Source organism: Rhinopithecus bieti, unplaced genomic scaffold (assembly GCF_001698545.2).
Source record: "Rhinopithecus bieti isolate Rb0 unplaced genomic scaffold, ASM169854v2 scaffold_12088, whole genome shotgun sequence".
Lineage (NCBI taxonomy): Eukaryota > Metazoa > Chordata > Mammalia > Primates > Cercopithecidae > Rhinopithecus > Rhinopithecus bieti.
Window position 1 is genome coordinate 4,340,472 of NW_016807975.1, and position 9,129 is coordinate 4,349,600.

The window sequence follows — 9,129 nt, forward strand, 5'->3', positions numbered from 1 at the left end:
GAGGGTGCGAGCCGGCGTGAGGGAGACCGCGGCGAGGGGAGCGAGCAGGCGCTAGCGCGGCGGGCAGGGGTCGCGGGCCGGAGGCAGGCCCAGCCCCTCGCTCGCCTCTTCGCCTTCCCTTTGTGTCCGTGGCCGTTGCCACCGCGTCACAAAGACCCCGGCCCGCCCGGTGAGGGGCGCGTGACGGAACCGCCGGCGGGAGGGGTGGCTGCGACCCCGCCCCGCGCACACCCCAGCTCCCGCGCCGACAGCTCCGCCCCCGGCCGCGGCCGGCGCCGCCTCCAGGGGAGCTATTGTTCCTGCGGCAGGGCAGGGGCGCGGGGGACGGGGTTGCGGCCACCCCTTGGCGGTAGGCAGCACCGTAATAGACTTGTTTGCCGCCCTTTGTGAGCGTTTCTGAAGCGTTTCGTTCGCCCAGCAGCAGGGCTGGGAATGAGGGCAGGTGGTCTATCATATATCTATAATAGTTTTTACGTGAAGAAACTGAGTCACGGAAGAGGTAAAGGTGACATGTCCAAGGTCGCATACCAAGAAATGGGCAGGACCAGGATGGGAACCCAAGTTTTAACTCTAGCCATGCAATTCTCAAAAGCTGTTGGATGAATGGTTACATTTCTAGGTTCCTCATCCCCACCTCATTCCCATAGACTCACATACAACTGAGTTGGAAATAGTTTTACAAAAGTTTGTATTGCCCTCTCCCCCTAACAATAGCTGAGATTTAGAGAGGATTTTCTAATATACAAGGCCTGGTGAAAGCTCTTTATGTGCATTCTCTTCAATTATTTTTTTACAGGCCTCGGAGGGAGTTTTCATTCTTATCTCCATTCTACAGATGAGGAAGTAGGGATCCAGAGAGGCGTAGTGATCTGACTCCCAGTCCAGTGCTCTTCCTACCACATCCTGCAAGGTGATACCCAGACATAGGTACTAACATCATGGACTGAATTCTGTGAAAGTCCTCTGCCCTTTTCATTCTATTATATTGCCTCCCACCCCAGAAGGAATTTTCAGTCTCATTGAAAAACTGATCAATTTGATTTATAAAATTAAGAAATGTGTGAAAAGCCACCAAAACAAAGCCACATTAGGAAAATGTCTTTAGTGCAAATATGAGACAATACACTTAATATAGATATAGGTCAAGAAGAAAAGTTGACATAATAGAAAATAGGAAGCTTGACTCATTCACAAAAATTACAGACAATAAATACCTGAAAACAGATTTGAACCCACTAATAATAAAAGATTAAAACCACAAAACTCTGGCCAGGCACAGTGGCTCACACTTGTAATCCCAGCACTTTTAGAGGCTAAGGTGGGCAGATCACCTGAGGTCAGGAGTTCGAAACCAGCCTGGCTAACATGGTGAACTCCGTTTCTACTAAAAATATAAAAAATTAGCAGGGTGTGGTGGCACTCGCCTGTAATGCCTGTAATCCCAGCTACTCAGGAGGCTGAGGCAGGAGAATCACTTGAACCCAGGAGGTGGAGGTTGCAGTGAGCAGAGATCGCACTATTGCACTCCAGCTTGGGCAACAAGAGCGAAACTCCGTCTCAAACACACACACACACACACACACACACACACACACACACACACTTTCCCTTTGGATGATTAACAAGAGTTAAAAGAATTGGCAGACTGAGCACTACTAATTTATACGTTTTAGGAGGGCAATTTGACTATGTATCAAAAAAACTTTAAAATGTGTTTACTCTTTAATCTAGCAATTCCATTTATTGGAATTTATCTAAAGGATAACTGGACAAGCACACAAAAATGTATACATAGGATGTTCATCACAGCCTTTATAACTTAAATGTCCATCAGTGGGGACTAACGTATGGTACCTCTTAGTACAATAAAGTATTATGCAGCTTTAACAATGATGATAATTAGGTTAGTGTTTACTGACATGGAAAAAGCAGGATACTAATGAGTAATAAGAAAACCCTATTTTTCTAGAATATGTATGTGTACACATCCATAGGAGAAAAAAGTGAAGAACACTATACAGCAATATATTAACAGTGGTTATGTCTGAAAGACCAGCTTATGAGTAATAATTACCTATAATTACCTGTTCTTTATATTTTTCTGTGTGATCTGAATTTTTTTCAATGAAAATTTTGTATCTTTTTTTTTTTTTTCTTTTTTTTTAACAGGGTCTCACTTTGTCACCCAGGCTGGGATGCAATGGCATGATCACGGCTCACTGAAGCCTCAACCTCCCAGGCTCAAGCAATCCTCCCACCTCAGCCTCCTGAGTAGCTGGGACTATGGGTATGTACCACCATATGCAGCTAATTTTTTTTCTTAGAAACAAGGTCTCAGTATGTTGCCTAGGCTTGTTATTTTAAAAAGCTGCTTCCTTTTGGCCAGTGCGGTGGCTCACACCTATAATCCCAGCATTTTAGAAGACTGAGGCCGGTGGATCACTTGAGGCCAGCAGTTTGAGACCAGCCTCGCCAACATGGCGAAACCCTCTCTCTACTAAAAAAATACAAAAAAAATGAGCCAAGCATGGTGGTGCATGCCTGTAATCCCAGCTACTAAGGTTGAGGCATGGGAATTGTTTGAACTGGGAGGCAGAGGTTGCATTGAGATGAGATTGCGCCACTTCACTCCATCCTGGGCAACAGAGCAAGACTCTGTCTCAAAAAAAACAAAAACAAAAACAAAACAAAAAAAACTACGTTATTTTAAATTGTACTTTCATCATACTTTTTATACAAATAAATTCACATTTTTTAACATTTTATTAAGACTAACCTCACACCTCTAAACTGTTAGCGGTATGCCAAATGTTACCACTAAAATTGAACTTCTGGCTTTCCTGAATCCTGTGGGATCTCAGGTTCCTAACTGCTAAGCCACAGCTAAGTCTTCTTCTCAGACCTTCAGCAACTTCTCTGCTAAGCTTGACCTCTTCCATGCTTCCTTCCTGACCTGTGTCTTGGCTCTCCAAGCCCCAGTATTCTGCCTTGAATTTTCATTTCACTACTTACCATAGCCCAGGCAGAAATACTAAGATAAGTCAACCATTAAATAAAAAGCAAAAAATTGGTAGGGGTGGGTGGCTCACATTTGTAATCTCAGCACTTTCTGAGGCCGAGGCAGGAGGATTGCTTGAAGCCAGGAGTTCGAGACCAGCCTGAACAACATAGTGAGACCTTGTCTCTACAAAAAAAAAAAAAAAATTTAATTAGCCAGCGTGGTGGCATGTACCTGTAGTCTTAGCTATTCAGGAGGCTGAGGTGAGAGGATCACTTGAGCCCAGGAGTTCAAGGTTACAAGTGAGCTATGATCATGCCATTGTACTTCCGCCTGGGCACTGGGCAACAGAGCAAGCAAAAAAAAAAATCCTGGGGCCATAAGTCACAAATTAATTTACATCTGCATCTTTCCCCAAATCAGCTAACACAAATTCAACACAGATTTCTTGAAAACAACTCTGCTTCAGAAACAGAATTTGTCTGACTTTGATCATATAATCTTAGAGAGGGAAAAGGTTGTTAGAGGTGAATTAATATAACATCTATGACATGCTTTAATACTGGTGACCCCAAAATATCAGATAGCAAAATGCTGTGGGACTCACTACATAAAAACCACCCAGTGAATTTTAAAAGAATGTAGATTTCTGAACAGTACTCCAGACAATCTAGGTGATGCCCAGGTATCTCTTATTTATTTTAAAGTTGTCTGGCCGGGCGCTGTGGCTCAAGCCTGTAATCCCAGCACTCTGGGAGGCCGAGACGGGCGGATCACGAGGTCAGGAGATCGAGACCATCCTGGCTAACATGGTGAAACCCCGTCTCTACTAAAAAATACAAAAAACTAGCCGGGCGAGGTGGCGGGCGCCTGTAGTCCCAGCTACTTGGGAGGCTGAGGCAGGAGAATGGCATAAACCCGGGAGGCAGAGCTTGCAGTGAGCTGAGAACCGGCCACTGCACTCCAGCCTGGGCGACAGAGCGAGACTCTGTCTCAAAAAAAAAAAAAAAAAAAAAAAAAGTTGTCTAAGTTATTCAGATGCACTGTCAAGTTTGGAAAACCCTGACCTAAACTTGATCAGTCAGCTATTGCTCCCTAACAAACCTCCATAAAATCTCAGCAGCATGCCACAAGGAGCATTCATTTCTCAGATCTAGAGGTTGGCTAGGGGTTGGCTGGTTGATCTAGGCTAGGCTTGGGTGGATGGCTTTGCTTCAAGATACAGATTCAGCTGGGTTTGGCTCCTGTGTGCTGGTTGAGCTCTGGTTCACTATTCTAGTATTCATTCTGGGGATGAGATCCAGGAGGAACTCTTGTCACGGAGATGGCAGTGGTACAAGGGGGTACACCCAACTGTGCTAGCACTTTTTACACGCTGCTTGTATATGTCTGCTAAAATCTCACTGGCTAAGATCAGTCCCATAGCTGAGCTCAAAGACAAAGGATAGGGAAGTTTATTCTCCTTATGGAGGTAAGTGAGAGGGAATAATAGGACGTGAATATTTTTAAACAAAAATCTATCAGAGATCTTATACGGAACATAATTAGTTATGCTCTACCAGAATGTTTTCACTTCCAAGTAACAGAAACCCCAATCCAAGTTAAGGTAAACAAAAAGGGATTTATTGGTTCAGGTTTTAAAAAAAAATGTCAGAGGTAGTGCCCTCTCTTATGAGTTGATTTCTGTTCTCAATTAAGCTTCACTCATGGAAAACATTGCATTCCTTCAAGAAACCCTTATGAGCATTCGCTGCACACCAGAGTAGCCTCTGGGGGCAAGAGATCCTGCCCTCACTGTGTGGGAGAGAAGGAGACACTTGAAAATTAACAACTACAACTCAGTGTGATAAATACTAAATATAAATGGAGTGAGGGTGGGGTAGATGTAAATGGCAAATCCCATCCCATACTCCCAGCCCTGCCAATATCCTGGCTTTCCTAGACCTCCTGCTGGAGGGTCCAGCTGCATAACAAAGTCCTGATAAACAGTAATGAGACACTTTGGGACTGACAAATTGGCCCCAGTAGGAGAGAGTCACAGTGCTTGACACAGAAACAGGGGAAAGCAATGATTTATGGTGCCGCACTGGCAAAGCCTGGGATTGACCTCTGATCCAATTTGTGAAACTGGACCCCAATTTCTAGATAGGGGGGTCTTCGTAAAATGGATATGTTATTTATTCATTCAGCAACTTTGTACTGAAGGTGTACTCCTAGTGCCTGGGAATATACAATGGTAAGTACAACAGACCTGGTCCCTGTCCTTAGGAAGTTTACAGTCAAATATTAATCAAACAGTTACACAAATAAAAGTAAAATTGCCACATTGTTAACAAATGCTGTGAAAGAGAAGTTTAGAGAGGTTTCCCTAAAGGAGTGATGCCTGTGCTAAGATCAGAAGGAGGAGTAGAAGTTAACCAGGTGAAGAGGCAGTGCTCCAGGCAGAGGGAACACTTCCCTGCGAGTAAGAGCATCTGAATGCCAGCCAGTTTAGTAAGAATCTAAAAAAATAAGGTTGGCTGGGCACAGTGGCTCACACCTGTAATCCCAGCACTTTGGGAGGCCAAGGTGGGCAGATCACCTGAGGTCAGGAGTTCGAGACCAGCTTCGCCAACATGGTGAAACCCCATCTCTACTAAAACTACAAAAAATTAGCTGGGCATGGTGGCAGGCGCCTGTAATCCCAGCTACTTGGGAGGCTGAGGCAGAAGAGTCACTTGAACCCAGGAGGTGGAGGTTGCAGTGAGCCAAGACTGCACCACTGCACTCCAGTCTGGGCAACAGAACAAGACTTTGTCTCCAAAAAAAAAAAAAAGAAAGAAAAGCAAGGTCAACTAGTTTAAGACTTCATTTATCAGGACTTCATTTATTGATTCAACAAATATTTACTGAGCACCCACTATGATCTAGGCACTGTCCTAGGTACAGAGAAACAGCAATGAACAAAATAGTCTCTGATTCTCACAGAGCTTATGGTCTAATAGGGGAGACCTGATAATAATAATAATAATGTCATTGGGAAAGAATAATTGTTGGGTTGAGCCATGATAATCATACACCAAGAACCGGCTATGGCCCAGGTATGCCTATGTCCCAGGCACTTCGCATTTGTTGCCATTAATCTTTCCACCCACCTTTTTGGTAAGTATTATTTCCATTGTATAGATGGAAAAACAAAGGGCTAATGAGGTCAAGTACCCAAGGCCACAAGGTGAAGAAGTTGGAGTCACCTGGTTCGTTCTGACTATAAAACCCCACCACATCACTAGCAGGAGAAGATAAAGAAGCACATCATCTGACACACGATGAAGCAAAAAAAAAAATTGGCATTATCAAGACTGCAGGCACCTAAGAGTCTTCACAAGCCATCGTGACCATCTTGCAAGAGTGTCAAGAGATTTTGTTGGGTTTCTTGTGATTATATTCAGAGATTCTTCTGACGATATTGGTGGGGACTTCAGTTGGAATTACTGTTATTCTTATCCACTTCCCCTGAATGGTCCTCAATTACATAGACAAGGTAGAAGCCAAGAAGGCAAAGGTTACAGAACAAAAGTGCTATGGGAATGCAGAAAGATATCCTAACTCTGCCTGAAGGAGAACAGGCTTCATTACTATAATTGTCACTTCTCACCCAAACAGTCCCTGTGAGTGGGTAGAGAAACTGAGGAGGCATCTCAGGGTTTTTCCTGCAGGTCTTCTTGTCATTCAATTGTTCAGCATTGCTCTGAATACAAAAGTAAGATTTTTCTTGATCTTTCAGCAAATGGAAATTTTCAGCCGCAATCCAAAAATTTCTCCAAGGGTTTTAGTTCATAAAGGAGTGTATCAATGAAATAGCTTCTCTGAGAAAGACAATCACATGTAAATGGAAGTAGGAGGTATAGCATAGTAATTAAGAGTGTAGGCTCTGGAACCAAACCATCTGGGTTTGCATCTTAGCTCTGCTGTTTGCTAGCAATATGACCTTGGTCAAATTACTTAACTTCTTGGTGCCTCAGTTTGATAATCTGTAACATGGAAATAAAATTTTTATCTGATTCATAAAGCTTGTTGTAAGAATAAAATGGGTTCATAGATGTGAAGTGCTTAGAACCATGCTTATTACATCATAAGTACTCAATAAATCATTAGCTAGAAGTAGGAGTCGCATAGTAACCACATAATAAATGTTAGTTATTGTTAGTGGCAGTTGTCATTAACTGTACTTATATACCAGACTAAGAGTTCCACATGTATTATCTAATGTAACACAACCAAAAACCTAGTCTTTTTTTGGTTTTGGTTTTGGTTTGTCTTTTTTTTTTTTTTTTTTTAGAGACAGGGTCACACTCTGTAACTTGGACTGGAGTGCAGTGATGTGATCATAGCTCACTGTAACCTTGAACCCTGGGCTCAAGCAATCCTCCAGCCTCTGCCTCTTGAATAGCTATGACTGTAGGTGTGCACCACCATGCCTGGATAATTTTTAAATTTTTTTTTAAAGAGATGAGGGTCTCAATATGTTGCCCAGGCTGGTTTTGAACGCTTGGCCTCAAGTGAGCCTCCCATCTCATCCTTGCAGAGTGCTAGGATTACAGGTGTAAACCACTATGCCTGGCCTGAGAAGGTACTAGTATTATCTTTTTTTTTTTTTTTTTTTTTTTTTTGAGACGGAGTCTCCCTCTGTCGCCCAGGCTGGAGTGCAGTGGCCGGTTCTCAGCTCACTGCAAGCTCCGCCTCCCGGGTTTATGCCATTCTCCTGCCTCAGCCTCCGAGTAGCTGGGACTACAGGCGCCCGCCACCTCGCCCGGCTAGTTTTTTTTGTATTTTTTAGTAGAGACGGAGTTTCACCGTGTTAGCCAGGATGGTCTCGATCTCCTGACCTCGTGATCCGCCCGTCTCGGCCTCCCAAAGTGCTGGGATTACAGGCTTGAGCCACCGCACCCGGCCGGTACTAGTATTATCTTAATCATATAGATGAGAAAGCTGAGGTTTGGAGAGGTTAGGTAATTTGCCCAAGGTACCTAGTTAATGGGCAACAAGGCTGGGACCAGGTCTGTCTAGCTCGAAAGCCTGTACTTTGAATCAAAACCCAAAAGGTTAAAGTCAAGAGCTCATCTGAGCTGGCTGGGTACTAGAGAGGGCTGCAGGACAGCAGCCTGGTAAACTGGCAGAGGCAGCCAAGCTGCTGGGAGGAAAAGTTCTGACAAAAAGCCAGGTGGGTCAAAGGGAAGGACAAGATGTTTCAGCCAAGAGCCTGGGAACTTGAGAATGGCATCCACTGAGCCAAGAATCATGAAAGAGAGATAAAGCAAGGAGCTAGGTACCTGGAGGAATTACAGTGAGTCAAATGGAACTAAATAATTACATTTTACCACTGTGTGCATTTAAGTATGTCAGCTTGCCTCTGTATGTATACATATGTATTGACCATATGTCATTTGCCTGTGTGTACATATGTAATGAGTGTATCAGCTTGCCTCTGTACATATGCATAAGTGCCAAGCATATGTCATTTTACTCTGTGTACATATGTAAGGAGTGAGTATATATCAGGTTGCCTCTGTGAGAGTGTGCATGCATGCATATTGGAGTATGACAGCTGGACCCTGTGTTTGCACATGCACATTTACATGTGTGTATCCACACATCCATCACTGTATTTATCAACTCATCTGTATATGTACATGTGAACTTGAATCAACAGACTTTTAATTATTCTCCCTTCCTCCCAGTTAAAAATTATTCCCTAAAGTCTAATGGCCTGGGGGTTCAGCATAAGGGTCAATATTGTTGGATTCAGCACTTAGTCTAGTTTCCTAATTGAGGGAGATATAAAAGTAAGACAGCAAGACTACATTCTGAAGCTATTTCTCTCAGCATAGAACAATAGTAATAGTACATAAGGCAGCTTTGGTAGTGGTGACTTCAACAACGATGAGAGCAGGGGTCAGGGCAGGGCATGGATCTTGGTAACAATATCCCCATTCACCCAGCATTCATCCAACAGTATTTAGAGATTGCCCATTATCTGCTGAGCAACCATCTTAGGCAGTGAGGACACAAAGGTGAACAAGATAAACACCATCCCTGTCCTATAGTCTAACAAAGAAGTCAAATTTTTTTTTTTTTTTTTTTTTTTTTTTTTT